General features: G+C 34.0%; 1 protein-coding gene and 2 long non-coding RNA genes across 7 annotated transcripts in view; 1 reads left to right on the top strand and 2 right to left on the bottom strand.

Moving 5' to 3' along the window:
- The window catches only part of LOC126867884 (mannosyl-oligosaccharide 1,2-alpha-mannosidase IA), a 691,228-nt gene that overhangs the window by 598,337 nt on the left and 72,392 nt on the right, over positions 1 to 20,499 (top strand). The window lies entirely within an intron of this gene.
- On the bottom strand, positions 3,084 to 4,537 carry LOC126867961 (uncharacterized). Its single transcript, XR_007690495.1, has 3 exons — positions 4,389 to 4,537; positions 4,111 to 4,311; positions 3,084 to 4,050 (listed from the first exon to the last, which is right to left on the bottom strand). It is a non-coding gene; the product is annotated as an uncharacterized LOC126867961 (long non-coding RNA).
- Positions 4,759 to 8,465, bottom strand: LOC126867960 (uncharacterized). The gene is made up of 3 exons (XR_007690494.1): positions 7,682 to 8,465; positions 6,503 to 6,671; positions 4,759 to 6,428 (listed from the first exon to the last, which is right to left on the bottom strand). It is a non-coding gene; the product is annotated as an uncharacterized LOC126867960 (long non-coding RNA).

Genomic DNA, 20,499 nt, shown 5'->3' with positions numbered 1-20,499 from the left:
ACTCTTTTCATGTTAAATACATTCAATAAAAAAGATTTTATAGCATTATATTTTCAATCGCGTGTGTTTCGAATGATAGACACAATATTTGCTTTTGCTGAAAATATCATATTAATGTTGTACATTGCGTTATTAGTACACAGAAAATATAATTGCGAACGAATAATTGGTATAATTATTAAGACAAGCAATGTTTTAATATCTCTGTGATACTGGAATATTGTGACGAGTACTGTTTTTCAATGTTTGAACGGGATGAAAGTACACGCATAATTCCGCAGTCGAATACAAACAGAATTTTGTAAAACGTAGAAAATGTGACTTATGATGCTCTTTCTCTGTGATTTTCATCTACGACCAAAAATCGAAGTTATGTTTGATTTTTTTGTGCGATCATCTATCGGGAGTAAACGAATATTCCTTTCCCTTTTCGTAATCGTCGAAAAGGTTTATGAGTTTAGAATCGTTAATCTTTATGTAATTCTATACATTTCAACATGATAATTTCAATTATTGAAATTATTAAAATGTAGCATATTTCATATTTTTTTTGAAAAGTGAAATAACTCCTCGTGCATGGATAAAATTCGTCTGACGTTTTATAATTTAGGTACATGGAAGTCATAGTATGATAATAAACAGCACTTTTTTCATGATATATCATTACGCCACACTATATATATTGCGAGATCATTCGTTGCAATTTTTTAGAACTAATAATAAATTCTTAGTTTAACATAAAAATCTGTAGAAAATCTGCAGTTTAACGATATGTGGTGCTTATAAAATAAGTGTACTATTTTTAGCTTGAAACTTCAAAAAAATTTGGATATTTTCAAAATCCTTCTTCTCAAATATTGTGATATCTAAATTAACAATTGACAATAATGAGAATACCTGAGAGTCATTTCTTCCTTGACAGATGAGTTGTTGCATATCTCTTGTCCGTTTCTCGCTTATTTCATATTTTTCCGAATCACTCGTTTGTCGTCGCAAATTTATGTCCATAACCTATCACTACTGAATTTAATTACTGGTTCATCCCCTATTCTTTCACCAAATCTGCAATATAGAAAGCTTGTCATTTTCAGTCAATTCTACGATATTCATTGTCAATCGAGTGTATTATATAAGGCTTTATCTCTAATATCGCATTAATATCCTACATTGCGTTTCTTCATAGAGAATCAAACGCTAAACGATCTAGCGCAAAAATAAATTAAGAAGAACAATATTACTTACTCAGAGGTTAACAATAGCATTGGACGAAGAACAGGTTGTCATGTTAATTATTGTCATTATAAGGACATTCTGAATAAAAGAACCACTTCAGACAATAACTGTCATGAGGAATAGGTATATTTTGTTGCAAGAAGCTGATGTTTCACATATTATGACTACCTGATACAAATCGAATTTGTAAACTGTTGATACTCCTCGACGGCTGTTCGACTTTCTCAAATCCATTGAACAAAATGACTAAGGGAGCACACCAAGGAAGTATTGCTGTCAAGCTCACGATGTCTGCGGAAATACTGTCGTCGCGACAAATTCTCCCTCTTCTAGCACCTAAAAAAAAAAGACCAAACTGAAAAGAAGGGAAAATATGCAGAGGAAAAGGAATTGTACGTAGGCTGCAATTTTCTCAAAGTGAGCATCTATTATGTATCAATTTCTTGGGGAGGCGTTAATGACCTCGGTCGATGCCGCGGTATGACTGTAATTTCCATGCATTATAAATTACTTTTATAGACTGACGGCGCGAACAAATTCAAGAGGAAACAATAACAGTGGAAATAATAAATCGTGGCGAGGTGTAGTCGGATGATTCCTCGAGTTTTCCGCACAGACGTTCTTCAGTGAGCGAAGCGAGATGGACGTGTTCTACAGGCAGTACAACACTTATCGTATACTGCTGAGTATCTTAGGACTCTGGCCATATCACAAGTCGATTTACTCAACGATTCACAGAATATCGGTCTCTGGCATTATGCTCGCCTATATAGTTTTCGAGGTAACTAGAATTCATTATTGTTATGCCTGCAATTTATATGCATCGCGACGTTTTATTGCAAATCCACTCGTTACAAATTCGTAAAAAGATAAATTTGTTATTGTATTGTCACAATACATCGGTGTGGCGTCCTTCTTGACATAAAGAATTAAGAGAATGTGCTTTTAGGTATTATCGCTTTTTAAATCTGGTATTACATTTCGAGGTTGCATCATAACGTTATCTTCAACCTGCCCAGTTGTGATCTATTTCATGCGATATGTCACTTTCGTAGCAGTGTTCCCAGTGGTACGTGATGTTCTAATTTGAACTCTTGCTCAACTTTAGTGAATTAAAGTTCAATGAAAAAGATTGATATATATTTTTTTATGTGGGTATAGACTAAATATATTTTTGACACTCTACGCACGACAGACACCACGCTGAAAGATCAACTTGAAGATCAGATACTGATGAAATACGTCGATTATTCGTCTTATATATTGTCCATTTCCCTATGTAAGGAAACATTTTCCATGTTCATAGAATTTATCGCTGTAATCGCGATTATCTTAATGTCTAAATATTTCGTTCCGAACATTATGTAACCGTAAAATTGTGAAACATCCTTTATGTAATTGGCTTTATTAAAGAAAGCGATGTATGCCGTATCCTTATATGGTAAATATGTGTTATTCAAAAGCAAAAAGTTACAAACTACTTCCGTCGTCGCGGTTACGAGACTAACATCATTTGCTAGTACAAAAACATTCAGATGCAAAGATATCATGGTATCATTAAACCTTCTTCTCATTTTAGGCTTATGTTGCTGGTGGATGTTATCCGTAGCTTCGTATGCTTTCACTCCGATAACGTTGGATCTGCTATTGCCCTTGAACGAATCTCGGAGACGTTATTTTTCCTACGTAACAATGTTTTCTCACGAACGCATAGAGTATGTCGATATAGTTTGCGGGAATATTCTAGTTGTTCATGCAATTGGAATGTTGTCTCTGGCGGGTACGGAACTGATGTTGGTTGTGTTTGCTCACTGGATGTGCGGAATGTTCGACATAACTAGGTATGAATGAAAATGCCGACTTTTCTCCTTTTCATATGGTCATTGCGTGCAACAGATACCTTACAGCACTTACGACGTTACAGTGGTCATGATGGTCAGGTAAATATACGATATGCAAAACATTCAAACAATGCAATTTAAACAGGGAACGTGTTTCTTACCTGATCCTTAACATTACTGTTGTAGAATTACAGTGAATTTATTTTAATTACGATTTACCTAACTCTCATTCTCCGAGTGGGTCCTTCTCAAACTTTCCTATTTTGCTCGTGTGTGCTGTATGTTTCAGATGAAATTGTTTGTGTGTATTCATACGGCTACAATTTATTTTAGTCAAACGCAGCTTTCAATTCAATCGACCAAACAGAAATGGTTACCTGTGTGATCATTTAATTCTTACAAATATATCTCAATAGAGTCATTAGTGCGATAATTCGCCGGCTGTTGGCTGATTGGGGTTAATTCAAACAATACAAAGTGAAATTCCTTGTTAGGTCGTATTTGTCTAAAAATTTCTGCTCGTTTTTAGCTATCGATTACGAAAATCAATTGCGGGTCTGTCCTCGTCGAGGCAGATCGACCCGAATTTCAGGGACTTTCGCCACGTTGTGGACAGTCATACGAATACACTACAGTTGGTACATTCGACTATAATAAGTATTCGATGGTAAATATCTAAACTGATCTCACTTTATTTTCCATGCACTTCCTACCATCGTTTGTTGTGGAATTCATTCGCTGGATAAAGGATCATCGATTACGCATTATCGAATTACATGGTATATTATATTCTGCCATGTCCTGTGTTTCTAGTTTCTTTCTCTGTGTATTTGCATCGAGTAAGTATACTTTCATTTCTGCACGGTGTTGGGAAAAGCTAAAATCCTCAATGAATGTATTGTGTGAGATCACATTCTCGAGGTTTTAGACTTTCTAACGTCTTTCTCTTATAAATGGTACAGCGTGAAAGAGAAATCTGAAAAAGTATACTATCTTCCATTGGTTATGAATATATATAGATAGTTTATACACATACCGTTGGCGTTGGCCGAATATTTCAGATCAATCAGTTCCGTATAGAATTCAAATATTTGGAACAAAAGTAAGTTGAAATGGCTTCTTTTTCGTTACTTTTGTTCGGCCCTTTTTACGAGAAAAGACACTCACATAATTGAACGATTGAACAGAATGGAAAAATTGATTCTTATTTATCCTAATGTTTTGCAGCTTTCAAATGCTATAACAAATGCGAATGATCAACCAGAATTCCTCATCTCTGCTATATGCGTTATCAATCATATAGTGTTTTTATACCTATGTCACTATTCTGGGCAAATTATGGTAGATCGTAGTCTGGACGTGTTCAAGGAAACGTAAGCTCAAATTTGGCTAAATGTGGTTGTTCTGGCGTTGACTATTAAATAATTTTCTATTTGTCTAAACGTTTCTGTTTACTAAGTAACGAACACGATTTTATTACTAGTGTATGTTAAGAGATACAACAATATGCAGGTACAATTCTACGTGGTATTGCATGCCTGTAGAAGCGCAGGAGTTGTTACTCTTTATCATGTTGAGGAGTTCAACGGAAAGTGTGGTAAATATTTTCGGATTTTTCGTTCTTTCTCATGTCGGTTTTTCGAAGGTAATTTTCTCAGTCTATTACTGTTTAATCTGTGTCTGATATCTGTTATTCAAATGTTATTGCATTTCAGATGCTGAGTACGTCCGTCTCATACTTTACTATGATATACTCTCTTCAGTAGAATTTCTCCAGCATCATTGACTTTACGATAGTTGTTGATAGTAGTGATACAAAGTATTATTTAATAATAAATAAGTTACATTCGTCACTGGTGGTATGTTTCATTCTTCTGGAAATTCTGAAGTGGAATGGAATTTGCTTTATATTTTCAATCTCGTGTGTTTTTATGATAGACATAATATTTGGTTTTACTTAAAACATCATATTAATGTTGTACATTGCGTTATTAGTACACAGAAGATAATTGGTTTAATTATTAAGGCAAGCAATGTTTTAATATCTCTGTGATACTGGAATATTGTGACGAGCACTGTTTTTCAATGTTTGAACTGGATAAAAGTACACGCATAATTCCGCAGTCGAATACAGACACAATTTTGGTAATGTTAGAATTCGTTTCCTGTAAAGCGTAGGAAATGTGACTTATGATTTTCTTTCTCTGTAATTTTGATCTACAACCAAAAATCGTAGTTATGTTTGATTTTTCCGTGCGATCATCCATCGAGAGTAATCGAATATTTCTTTGCCTTTTCGGAATAGTCGAAAAGGTTTATGAATTTAGAATCATCAATCTTTATGTAATACCATACACACATTTCAACATAATTCCATTTATTGAAATTATTAAAATGTAGCATATTTCATATTTTTTTTAAATTGAAATAACACCACATGCATGGCTACAATTCACTTGACGTTTTATAACTTAGATAGATGGAAGTTATACTATCATAATATGCAGCATTTTTTCTATGATATATTGTCTCGCCCCTGTATATTGTTACGACACTCAACTAACTAGCGAACAGTCAGGCACAACTAATCGGTTGGTATCGCGAGCTTTGTACGTTATTCGCGTCCAAGATGGAGGATTATAATAAATGTACAGAGCGTGGATTACTTCACCTTATTTATTCCATTCAATACTCTGAATACAACTGTCTTTAGTTCACTGGCTGTCCTGTTAAATATAATGGTCACTGACAGAATACTGTTATATCTTGACTCTTAGAATACTGCTGCAGGAGTGTCTCTTGGGGATGTTGCTGTCGTAGAGGAAAGTTCGTGGTGGGTGTGTCTCAAGTCTGTTCCTGACTGATCATTGGGTAAAGACATATGTTTGAGGATGGGCTGGTTTTCTTCATGAAGATTCGCGCGCAGGTGACCTTACGCTTGGGGAAAACCGCGTGTCCGGTCTTTCTGAGATGTACCATAAAATAAAGAAGTTTCGTGCCTTATGAGTTTTTTCCGTGGGGTCCTAAAGTACCTTGACTGTACAATAGGCCCACTGTTTATGATGGATCCGCACTAGGGTAGCGCAGACCCTTGACGGTCGTTCTGCCCGAGGATCGCATCTGGTTCACATAAAGCGTCCCGGTAATTACCAGGTGGCCACTTCAAATCTTGAACATATATAATTCAAGATCATTCGTTTCTGTTTCTTTCAGTACTAATTAGATATACTTAATTTAACGATAGCACATTCTTTCATATTGTTCATTATATTAGTCACAGAATTCCTATAAAAAATCTATTGTTGAACGATATCTTGTGCTCATCAAATTTCCAGCTTGAAATTTCCCAAAAATCTGGATACATAATGAAAATTGCTCTCCTCAAATATGGAGACATTTAAATTGACAAGCGATTATAATGAGAATACCTGAGTCATCTTTTCCTTGATAGGACCAGTCGTTGTTGTACATCCTTTATCCATTTTCGCCTACGTCTAATTTTTGCGAATTACTCGTTAGTTATCGTAAATTCATGTTCATAACCTATCACAACTGAAATTAAATGCTGGTTCATTTTCTTTCTTTCCTTCGCCAAATCTGCAACAGAGAAAGCTTATCATTTTCAGTCAATTCTATGATATTCATTTTCAATCTTTTAAATTGTTAACTTCCGACAGTATTTCAACTAATATTCAACATTCGCTAATATTGTGTTTTCAATTATATGTATTATATCAGATTTTATCTATAATATAGCAATAATATCCTACATTGCGTTTCTTCATAGAGAATCAAACGCCAGAACGATCTAGTGCAAAAATAAATTAAGAAGAACAATATTACTTACTCAGAGGTTAACAATAGCATTGGACGAAGAACAGATTGCAAAGTTAATTATTGTGAAAATAAGGACACTCTGCATAGAAGAACCACTTCAGACAATATTTTTCATAACGAGTACGTATGTTTTGTTGCCAAAAGCTGATGTTCCACATATTACGACTACCTGATACAAATCAAATTCGTAAAATGTTGATACTCCTCGACTGCTGTTTGTCTTTGTCAAATCCATTGAACAAAATGACGAAGGGAGCACACCAAGGAAGTGTTGCTGTGAAGTTCGCGGCGTCTGCGGAAATACTGTCGTCGCGACAAATTCTCCCTCTTCTAGCACCTAAAAAAAAAAAAAAAGACCAAACTGAAAAGAAGGGAAAATATGCAGAGGAAAAAAATTGTACGTAGGCTGCAATTTTCTCAAAGTGAGCATCTATTATGTATCAATTTCTTGGGGAGGCGTTAATGACCTCGGTCGATGCCGCGGTATGACTGTAATTTCCATGCATTATAAATTACTTCTATAGACTGACGGCACGAACAAATTCAAGAGGAAACAATAACATTGGAAATAATAAATCGTGGCGAGGTGTAGTCGGATGATTCCTCGAGTTTTCCGCACAGACGTTCTTCAGTGAGCGAAGCGAGATGGACGTGTTCTACAGGCAGTACAACACTTATCGTATTCTACTGAGTGTCTTAGGACTCTGGCCATATCACAAGTCGATTTACTCAACGATTCACAGAATATTGATTTCTGTTATTATGCTCACCTACATAGTTCTCCAGGTAACCAGAATTCATTATTTTTAACCTCTCAACCCATGTACAGCCCGACATTTTATGGGGAATCTACTCGTTACAAATCATAGTACGAACAATTCGTGCAAAGATAAATATGTTATTGTATTAACACTCTATAAGGATGTGACCTCTTTCTTGACATAAGGAATTAACACAATATGTTTCTAGGTACTATCGCTTTTTAAAGCTGGTATTACATTTCGTGGTTGCATCGTAACGTTATCCGCATCATGCCCAGTTATGGTCTTTTTCATGCGATATGTCTCTTCCGTAACAATGTTCCCAGTGGTACGTGATGCTCTAAAGTGAACTGTGTGAAGTTCAGATAAGGAGATTCATATATATTTTTCTATGTGGGTACAGAATGTATATATTTTTGACAATCTACGCAAGACAGACACCACGCTGAAAGATGAACTTGAAGTTCAGATACTGATGAAATACGTCGACAGTTCGACTTACATAATCTCCATTTTCCTATGTAAGAAAACATTTCTTATGTTCGTAGAATTTGTCAATGTAGTCGCGATTACCTTAATGTCTGAATGCTTCCTTCCGAATATTATACAAACGTAAAATGTTAAACCTTCATTTATGTGATTGACTGTATTAGAGAAAAAGGTTGAATGGTGAATCCTTTGCACATGACGAAGTTTGGTGTCAGAAATTCTGTTCCTTTAAAACGATTATATGATAAATATGTGTTATTCAAAAGAGAAAAGTGAGAAACTACTTCCATTGTCGCGGTTACGAGACTAACATCATTTGCTGGTACAAAAACATTCGGACGCAAAGATATCATAGTATCACTAAACCACCTTCTTCTCATTTTAGGCTTATGTTGCTCGTGGATCTTATTCGCTACGATGTATGTTTTCGCTCCGATAACGTTGGACCTGCTGCTGCCTTTGAACGAATCTCGGAGACGTTATTTTTCATACTTATCAATGTTTTCACACGATCAGATAGAGTATGTCGATATCGTATACGTGAATATCCTATTTGTTTATACAATTGGATTGTTGTGTCTGGCGGGTACGGAACTGATGTTGGTTGTGTTTGCTCACTGGATGTGCGGAATGTTCGACATAACTAGGTATGAATGAAAATGCCGACTTTTCTCCTTTTCATATGGTCATTGCGTGCAACAGACACCTTACAACACTTACAACGTTACAGTGGTCATGATTTTCAGGTAAACATACGGTATGCAAAACATTCAAACAATGCCATTTAAACGGAGTACGTGTTTCACAGCGGACCGTTAATATTGCTGTCATAGAACTTCAGTAAATTTATTTAATTACGATTTACCTAACTCTCATTCTCAGACTTTTCTATTTTGCTCGTATGTGCTGTATGTTTCAGATGAAGTTGTTTGTATGTATTCATGTGGTGACAATCTATTTTAGTCAATTGCAGCTTTCAATTCAATCGACTGAACAGAAATGGTTATCTGTGTGATCATTTAATTCTTATAAATATAACTCAATACAGTCATTAGTGCGATAATTCGCAGGCTGTTAGCTAATTAGGGTTAATTCAGAGGATAGAAAGTGAAATTCTTTGTTAAGTCATATTTGACTAAAAATTTGTGTACATTTTTAGCTATCGATTACGAAAAACAATTGCGGATTTGTCTTCGTCGAGACAGGTCGACCCGAATTTCAGGGACTTTCGCCACGTTGTGGACTGTCATAGGAATACAATACAGTTGGTACCTTCGTCTATAATGACTATTCGATGGTACATATCTAAGCTGATCCCACTGTATTTTCCATGCACCTCCTACCAACGTTTGTTGTGGAATTCATTCGCTGGATAAAGGATCATCGATTACGCATTATCGAATTACATGCTACATTATATTCCGCCATGTTTTGTGATTGTAGTTTCTTTCTCTGTGTCTTTGCATCGAGTAAGTATCCTTTCATTCCTGCACGTTCTTGGGAAAAAGTAAAATCCTCAATGAATGTAATGTGTGAAACCATTCTCGAAGCTTCTAGATTTTCGCAATTCTTTTTCTGATAAGTGGTACACCGTAAAGTGAAATCTGAAAAGAAATACTATCTGCCATTGGTTATAAATATATATAGATTGTTTGTACAAATAACAATTTGTTTTCTATAGAACTCAAATATTTCAAACGAGAGTCAACTGAAATGTGTCCATTAACAGTACTTTTGTTAGAACGAAAGAATTTGCGAAAGAAGATAAATAAGGCCGAACGATTGAACAGAAGTGGAAAATTGACCCTAATTTATCCTATCGTTTTCCAGCTTTCAAATGCTATAACAAGTGCGAATGATGAATCAGAAATCTTCATCTCTGGTATATTCCTTATCAGTCATATGGTGATTTTGTACCTATGTCACTATTCTGGACAAATTATAATAGATCGTAGTCTGAACGTGTTCAAGGAATCGTAAGCTCAAATTTGACTGAATGCGGTTGTTCTGTTGTTGTCTATTAAATAATTTTCTATTTGTCTAAATGTTTCTATTTACAAAGTAAATTATACTATTGTATTACTAGAGTATTTTAAGAGATGCAACAATATGCAGGTACAATTCTACATGGTATTGCATGCCTGTAGAAGCGCAGAAATTGTTACTCTTTATCATGTTGAGGAGCTCATCGGAGAGTGTGATAGACCTCTCCGGATTTTTCGTTGCTTCTCATGTCGGTTTTTCAAAGGTAATTTTTTTAGTCTGTTACTGTATAATCGTTGTCTGATATCTGCTGATCAAATGTTATTGCGTTTCAGATGCTGAATACATCTTTCTCATACTTTACTATGATATACTCTTTTCAGTAGAATTTCTCCTGCATAATTGACTGTGCGATAGTTATTGATAGCAGTGATTTGAGTTAATATTTAATAATGAATAATTTAGTAATAAATAATTTATATTAGTCATTGGTTTACATTTCATTCTTCTGGAAATTGTGAAGTGGAATATAATTTCGATTCTCAATTAATTTTACGTTACCCATTTTTCACTCTTTTCGTGTTAAATACATTCAATAACAAAGATTTTATAGCATTATATTTTCAATCGCGTGTGTTTCGAATGATAGACATAATATTTGCTTTTGCTGAAAATATCATATTAATGTTGTACATTGCGTTATTAGTACACAGAAAATGTAATTGCAAACGAATAATTGGTATAATTATTAAGACAAGCAATGTTTTAATATCTCTGTGATACTGGAATATCGTGACGAGCACTGTTTTTCAATGTTTGAACGGGATAAAAGTACACGCATAATTCCACAGTCGAATACAAACAGAATTTTGTAAAACGTAGAAAATGTGACTTATGATGCTCTTTCTTTGTGATTTTCATCTACGCCCAAAAATCGATGTTATGTTTGATTTTTTCGTGCGATCATCCATTGCGAGTAAACAAATTTTCCTTTTCCTTTTCGGAATCGTCGAAAAGGTTTATGAGTTTAGAATCGTTAATCTTTATGTAATTCTATATATTTCAACATGATAATTCCAATTATTGAAATTATTGAAATGTAGCATATTTTATATTTTTTTTTTTTAACTGAAATAATACCACATGCATGGCTACAATTCACTTGACGTTTTATAACTTAGATAGATAGAAGTTATACTATCATAATATGCAACACATTTTCCATGATATATTACGCCACACTATTTATATTATGAAATCATTCGTTGCTATTTTTTTCATCATTAATAATAGCTTCTTAATTTGACGATAACAGATTCTTTTATATTGCCTCGTATATTTGTTACAGAATTCCTATAGAAAATCTGCTGTTAAACGATATCTGGTGTAAAATAAGTGTACTATTTTTAGCTTGAAATTTCACAAAAATTTGGATATTTTCAAAATTCTTCTTCTCAAATATTGTGACATCTAAATTAACAATTGACAGTAATGAGAATATCTGAGATTCATTTCTTTCTTGATAGGATCAGTCGTTGTTGTATACCTTTTGTCCATTCCTCACTTATCTCTTATTTTTTCGAACTACCCGTTAGTCATCGTAAATTCATGTCCATAACCTATCACGACGGAAATTATTTGCTGGTTCATCTTCTTTCTTTCTTTCGTCAAATTTGCAACAGAGAGAACTTATCATTTTCAGTCAATTCTATGATATTCATTTTCAATCTTTTAAGTTTTTAACTTCCGACAGTATTTCAACTAATATTCAACATTCGCTAATATTGTGTTTTCAATTATATGTATTATATTAGATTTTATCTATAATATAGCAATAATATCCTACATTGCGTTTCTTCATAGAGAATCAAACGCCAAACGATCTAGCGCAAAAGTAAATTAAGAAGAACAATATTACTTACTCAGAGGTTAACAATAGCATTGGACGAAGAACAGATTGCAAAGTTAATTATTGTGAAAATAAGGACACTCTGCATAGAAGAACCACTTCAGACAATATTTTTCATAACGAATACGTATGTTTTGTTGCCAAAAGCTGATGTTCCACATATTACGACTACCTGATACAAATCAAATTCGTAAAATGTTGATACTCCTCGACGGCTGTTCGTCTTTGTCAAATCCATTGAACAAAATGACGAAGGGAGCACACCAAGGAAGTGTTGCTGTGAAGTTCGCGGCGTCTGCGGAAATACTGTCGTCGCGACAAATTTTCCCTCTTCTAACACTTAATAAAAAATAACTATAAAAATAAGGGAAAATATGCAGAGGAAAAAAATTGTACGTAGGCTGCAATTTTCTCAAAGTGAGCATCTATTATGTATCAATTTCTTGGGGAGGCGTTAATGACCTCGGTCGATGCCGCGGTATGACTGTAATTTTCATGCATTATAAATTACTTCTATAGACTGACGGCACGAACAAATTCAAAAGGAAACAATAACAGTGGAAATAATAAATCGTGGCGAGGTGTAGTCGGATGATTCCTCGAGTTTTCCGCACAGACGTTCTTCAGTGATGAAAGCAAGATGGACGTGTTCTACAGGCAGTACAACACTTATCGTATACTACTGAGTATCTCAGGACTCTGGCCATATCATAAGTCGATTTACTCAACGATTCACAGAATATCGATTTCTGTCATTATGCTCGCCTATATAGTTTTCGAGGTAACCAGAATACATTATTGTTATGCCTCCAATTTATGTGCATCCCAACGTTGTATTGCGGATCTACTCGTTAGAAATTTGCGAGAAGATGAATATGTTATTGTATTAACACTATAGAAAGATGTTGCGTCCGTCTTGACATTAAGAATTAACAGAATATGTTTTTAGGTTTTATCGCTTTTTAATTCTGGTATTACATTTCGGAATTGCATCCTAACATTATCTACAACCTGTCCAATTATGGTCTTTTTCATGCGATATGTCACTTCCGTAGCAATGTCCCCAGTGGTACGTGACGCTCTAAAGTGAAGTTTATGAAGTTCACCTAAAGAGATTCATATATATTTTTCTATGTGGGTACAGAATGTATATATTTTGGACAATCTACGCAAGACAGACACCACGCTGAAAGATGAACTTGAAGTTCAGATACTCATGAAATACGTCGACTATTCGACTTACATAATCTCCATTTTCCTATGTAAGAAAACATTTTCCATGTTCATAGAATTTGTCGCTGTAATCGCGATTATCTTAATGTCTAAATATTTCGTTCCGAATATTATGTAACCGTAAAATTGTGAAACTTCCTTTATGTAATTGGCTTTATTAAAGAAAACGATGTATGCCGTATCCTTATATGGTAAATATGTGTTATTCAAAAGCAAAAAATTACAAACTACTTCCGTCGTCGCGGTTACGAGACTAACATCATTTGCTAGTACAAAAACATTCAGATGCAATGATATCATGGTATCATTAAACCTTCTTCTCATTTTAGGCTTATGTTGCTCGTGGACTATATTGGGAGCGCTGTATGTCTTCACTCCGATAACGTTGGATCTGCTATTGCCCTTGAATGAATCTCGAGGACGTTATTTTTCCTATTTGACAATGTTTTCTCACGACCGCATAGAGTATGTCGATATGGTATCCGTGAATATCCTAGTTGTTTATACAATTGGATCGTTCTGTCTGGCGGGTACGGAACTGATGTTGGCTGTGTTTGCCCACTGGATGTGCGGAATGTTTGACATAACTAGGTATGAATGAAAATGCTGACTTTTCTCTTTTTGACATGGTCATTGCGTGCAACAGATACCTTACAGCACTTACAACGTTACAATGGTCATGATGGTCAGGTAAATATACGATATGCAAAACATTCAAACAATACCATTTAAACGGGGAGCGTGTCTCGTTGCGGTTCGCTAATATTGCTGTCATAGAATTTCAGTAACTTTAATTGCGATTTACCCGGCTCTCACTCTCGCGTAGAATCCTTCTCAGACTTTCCTATTTTACTCGTGTGTGCTGTATCCTTCAGATGAAGTTGTTTGTACGTATTCATATGGCGTCAATCTATTTTAGTCAATCGCAGCTTTCAATTCAATCGACTAAACAGAAATGGTTATCTGTGTGATCATTTAATTCTTATAAATATATCTCAATACAGTCATTAGTGCGATAATTCGCAGGCTGTTAGCTAATTAGGGTTAATTCAGAGGATAGAAAGTGAAATTCTTTGTTAAGTGATATTTGACTAAAAATTTGTGTACATTTTTAGCTATCGATTGCGAAAAACAATTGCGGATTTGTCTTCGTCGAGGCAGATCGACCCGAATTTTAGGGACTTTCGGCACGTCGTGGACTGTCATAGGAATACGCTACAGTTGGTACATTTGATTATAATGAGTGGTAGATATTATATGATGGTAGATACCTAAGCTGAACCTACTTTGTTTTCCATGCATTTCATGCCGACGTTTCTTGTGGAATTTATTCGCTGGATAAAGTTTCATCAATTATGTATTATCGAATTATCCGATACATTATGTTCTACCATCTGGTATAGCCGTGATTTCTGTCTCAGTGATTTTGCATCGAGTAAGTATCCTCTCAGTCCTGCACTTTGTTGCGAAAAACCAAAATCCTCAATGAATGTAATGTGTGAGAGCACATTCTCAAGGTTTTTAGACCTTCTCTGTTCTTTCTCTTATAAATGGTTCACCATAAAGGTGAATTTTGAAAATGGATACTATCTTCCATTGGTTATGAATATACATAGATTGTTTATACAAATATCGTTAACGTCGGTCGAATATTTCAGTTCAATTTGTTGCGCATAGAATTCAAATATTTCTAACGAGAGTAAATTGAAATGTGTTCTTTACCATTACTTTTGATAGAGGGATTGAATTTGCGGAAAAGACACTCTGATAATTCCGAACAATTGAACAGAACGGGAAAATTGATTCTAATTTATCCTAATGTTTTACAGGTTTCTAAAACGATAACAGACGCGAAAGATGAAAAAGAAATCTTCATTTGTATCTTTTTCCTCATTGGTCATTTAGCGTTCTTGTACATATGTTGCTATTCCGGACAACTTATAATAGATCGCAGTCTGAACGTGTTTAAGGACTCGTAAGCTCAAATTTGACTAAATGTGGTTGTTCTGTTGTTGTCCATTTAATAATTTTCTATTTGTCTAAATGTTACCATTTATTAAATAAGTAACGCGATTATAATACTAGTGTTTGTTAAGAGATGCAACAATATGCAGGTACAATTCAACGTGGTATTGCATGCCTCTAGAAGCGCAGCGGTTGTTACTCTTTATTATGTTGAGGAGTTCAACGGAAAGTGTGATAAATATTTTCGGATTTTTCGTTGCTTCTCACGCCGGTTACTCGAAGGTAATATTTTTAGTCCATTACTGTATAATCGTTATCGTATATCTGTTTGTTAAATGTTATTGCATTTCAGTTGCTGAGTACGTCTTTCTCGTACTTTACTATGATATACTCAAGTCAATAGAATGTTTCAAGCATTATAGATCCTATGTTGTTGACAGTAGCGAAATTGTGACTTGAAGTCAAATTTCTGATAGTCAACATGTGTATTCCCCGCTTTAATGAATAAACCTAACGTTTCTTCATTATGCTGTGTAAAATGCATACACTAAAAGTAACTATTATACCATAGTGTTAACTTTAATAATTAGTATGATATTGTTGCATATTAATATATTGTAATATAGACTATATATTACTATATATGGGAAAGATGAGAGTGACTACTCTCTTCTTTCTTTCAATTTTATATTGAACGACATGTCATATTTAAATTAGAAACTTAATAGCATCTGTTCCACGATTTTTTGATATATTTGCGTAGTAAACATTTCGTGGTCGTTGGTCGTTGGTCGACTACGTTATGCAAAGTCTAACACTCACCACTGCTTACTTTTGTAACCGAATATAAATTTCAATAACTTGGTTTGTATGCAATGGAGCAAACATTATCCAGCGCAACAAACAGTACCATAATGACAGGTGGCACGTCTTTGAGTGCGAAGTTTGAAGTGGATAGCTCATAAACTTCTATTACGAATATTATGATCTTTTACGAATCGTTGTTATGAATGTATGTATTATGTGTGTCGTACGAAACATTTCAACATATATTATCAACGTAATGGAACTTAACTATCGTAATTACATTGATAAAGTTTTACATAAACCCGAGAATATACATAGAATCTACAAGATATGCTATCTTTACAATTTCTTTATGTGCAATTTACAATAATAATAAGCCTCGGTATTCAGTAAAACTTATATGTGTGAAGGTGGCCATTAGTTCCTTCCTTTCTCCTCATTATCCCAGTTCCCTAATAAATATATGTACACAGTAAATACCTTGTAACATCTCCATACATCCACAGACTAGTTTCAAATTTTACCAATCGTAATAGTCCTATTTAATTACGGCACTTCTGAAAGATCACAATTTTGTATACATCACAATACCACTATTGTATTTATTACAGCTACACTATTGTATTTATTACAGCATCTATTCATATACTACTTAAAGTGCAAGTAAATTAAGTTTCGTATCACTCAATAACACTTTTATGTAACTATAAGAATTTGATGACACCGAGAAACGCTTCACTTGAGAATAAGGATGCGCGCAACTACTTTCGTGTATAGAAGTTTCCTATACTTGTGTCGTTAAAACGGTGTTAAACAATTACAAACGATCAAACGATCTTTCCGTAGATGCTTTCTATTCCGTTCTGCACATTCGATACACTTTACCCCACGATGCAACACACACTGACCAGGACTGGCAAAAGGGATGAGGCGGAACACGCGTGCGCGTTTTCAGGAAGAGCGGGGAAAAGCTGAAAATGGTGCGAAAGACCATCTGTGCACTCTATAATTTACTTAATTCACCGATGTCTCCAAACACGTCCACTACACTGTTATTATCGCACCCTTCCGAGTCGCCCGCGGAAAACTTTCTCCTTATTTATAAAGACTTCCGGCGGATGGTTGAATTGAATATTTCTGCAACACCACAAGCATCAAAAATATCTATTAGTTTCTGAGAAGCATGGACTTTCTTGGGAGCAAATATTATAACATCAATCAGCAACTTCTACTGTTGACTGGCTTGTGGCCGTACGAAAAGTCCAAATTAACGATCATTCTTAACTTCTATATGCTGGCGGTCTTCATAGTTGGTTTGATCATTCAGGTATACTCAATCCTCTTTTAAGACGGTTTGCTGAAAACACAACTTCGATATAACACGGTGGAAAAATTGCGATAACCCTCCTATAACACGATATCCTTGTAACATGGTTTCGATTACGACACGAATTAAGCATGTTATAGAAGGATGGCCTGTATTTCCTTTAATCTTGCAATTCTTTGTGCTTGTTACTGTGGGTTTTCCTGCGGTTCAATCTATCATGAAATATTTTCGCGAGCCAGTGTAGGTGTTATTCAACTATAAACAGGTAACAAACAATTGCAGCTAACGAATATTTTCACCTCGGTGTACAATATTGACGACTTCATTTCCTATTCTGCCTACGTGATAATAACAACAATGTACATACTAAAATACTGCACGTTTTGCTGTCAGAGCAAAAAAGTGAGTTCTATATACTAACGTGTGATCGTTTGTAGACAATGTAGTGAAATAAGGATTTTTGTTTTCAAATGCAGATGAAGACATTGTTTGAACTCGTCAAACATGATTGGAACGATATTCAACACAACGGGAACGAATTGGATATGTTACAGAGTCGTACGTCTACTGGGAAGCTCATTACGATAGTTGCCACAAGTAAATTAATTTTACGAATGGAGAACTGTCAAAATTTAAAACACTCGAAAATCAGTAATTTATTCGCTTCCATTGTTATTTATCCACGATCTTCTGTTATATGATTTCTGCACTTTTTTAACGTATTAATGAACAATTTTTAACCCAGCTAAGCCTATCACCCCTCAAAAAGGATGGCCGTACAATAATTTTCATATTTATTTGGCAATTCTTAGCAGCGTTGTTTCTATTTAACGTTATTCTTCTATTTGAATAGTTCTTCATCATCAGCAGAAAGTATCATTTAAAACCACTTAGAATATCTGTGTTAATTTCGAAATAATATGATGTGTTCTATATATAAATATTTCTCCACTTTCTGCATGCTTATTTTTAAATTACAATATATTACTCTTAAGCTGAAGTCAGCCGATGACTAGTTATTTTAATGATTCTGAACAATTTGGTATTTATGTTATGGTCATCTTCATAATTTCAGTAATAATTGTCATGACTTCGATTCTGTTTGCCGTATCTCAATTGCTGCCAGTCATTATCGATATCATGATACCTGTAAACGAATCTCGATCAACCCACTTGGCCAATATGACATTTATTATCATACGATATAACAACTCGTCTTATTTTGCATTATTTTCTTTGATTATTGTTAATATTTTGGGAGCAATAGTGATGACAACCACTGAAACGACTTACATGATACTCTGTCAACACCTTGTTGGGATGTTTACAATTGCAGGGTAAGAAATATTAGCTATGATTTCTTTATTCTGCCTATATTAATTATAACATTAGTACTAATGACTTTTAATAGTAATTGAATATTTTACATTTTGTAATTATAACATTTAGCAAATTTTTAAAAGTATTTTTTACTATTTCTTACTCGAATTTGATTTTCAAAAAAAAATATATATATATTATCATTCTTTTAAATTGTAATATTCATTAAGATATTTTTCATATTTCAGTAATAAAATTGAGCATGCGTTAGATTGTGACAAATATCAAATGTCTCCCATACGTAAAAACATCGTGATTTTCTTAAGAATTGTAAACGCTGTGAACACACACAAGCGATGTCTCACGTTAGTATCTATAATTTTTAATCGTTGAATGATATTTATACGTATTAGCAGGTTTAAAACTGCATTGATAAATAGGCGATATATTCAGTATGAAGAAGAACGATTGTTTATTTCATAGTTACCGTTACGAGATAATTATGGCAATTGCATAAAATTATTATAACTATAAACATTTCACGAAATAAATATTTCTATTCTAAAATTTCTAATCACCATTAAGCAAAAGATGCGCCGTTACAATATAACTACACATTCCTATAGAACTGTAGATTACCAACTGAAGAACCCATTTATTTTCTTGCATTTAGTAAAATATCATGTCCCTTGATTTGATTCCTTTAAAATACTTCTACAGTAGTATTAAATATTTTCTTCTAACTATACGAGGAGTAAAGAAAATATTTCAAACGTGTTTGCATTAAAAGAATAAAGTAGAAGAAAATATAAATACATTCTGTATGTTGCTTCAAAATATATGGAGTATATATGATTTTTTATGTTGTTAAAGGTTTTTTAAAGGCTTAACGAACACTTTCTTGATGACTTACACAATTATGCTTTTTCTCGGCATGGTTTCTCTTATTGTTCATCTCATTTACGTGAGTAACTGTTGGTCTTCATAAAAAATAAAGATGAGTATTAGAAAACACTTGGAGGGAAGGAATGGATAGAGTCAATTAAGTAGTAAATCTCCAAAACAATTGAATTAGTTTGTTTCAATAACAGGTGTACGAACTGATATTTCTCGCGTTTAATATAAAGAAAGCTCTGTTAATCTCATTAGTAATTATCCTTCATTTCGGCATATTGTACTTTTGTAACCTCACCTCACAAAATATTCGAGATCACCATGCTGCTATTTTCTTTTATGCGTGAGTACTTCACTTTTCTGGTTTTTACTTACAATACAAATTATTTGTATTTTCACGTGTTGTGATTTGCATGTTTACAAGATTTTCTTTAAGTTATTTAACAAAGAGAAAGGTGATGATATAATAAGAAAAAAATCTAAAAATAAAATACATGACAGAAATATTTTGATTTAATTACAAGTAAAGAAATTTAAATAAGTAATTTTTTAGTTTCCTAAGAGTGTCAGAATTGTCATAACTGTAAAGTGATAGTTCTAATAACGAATTAGAATAAACATTAAGTGACGTCTTACGCGAATTCTTACGAAAGATTTTACTAACTTTATATGGAATTACAGATTGTGTTTCGCATATTTACAGATACAGCGCGAAATGGTATGAAGCTCCCGTGTGGATACAAAAACTATATCTTTTCTTGATGATAGAAACTACAATCGACTTAAAAATAATTCTTGGTTTCTATACCCCATCGATAGAAGGTTTCTTCAGGGTATCTATAATTTGTTAAATTTTATATCTATTTTTACTGTCATTAACTTTGGGTAATTTTACATTCC

The sequence above is a fragment of the Bombus huntii genome, chromosome 7 (assembly GCF_024542735.1).
Source record: "Bombus huntii isolate Logan2020A chromosome 7, iyBomHunt1.1, whole genome shotgun sequence".
Taxonomy (NCBI): Eukaryota; Metazoa; Arthropoda; class Insecta; order Hymenoptera; family Apidae; genus Bombus; species Bombus huntii.
This window is presented reverse-complemented; position numbering and strand designations above follow the sequence as displayed.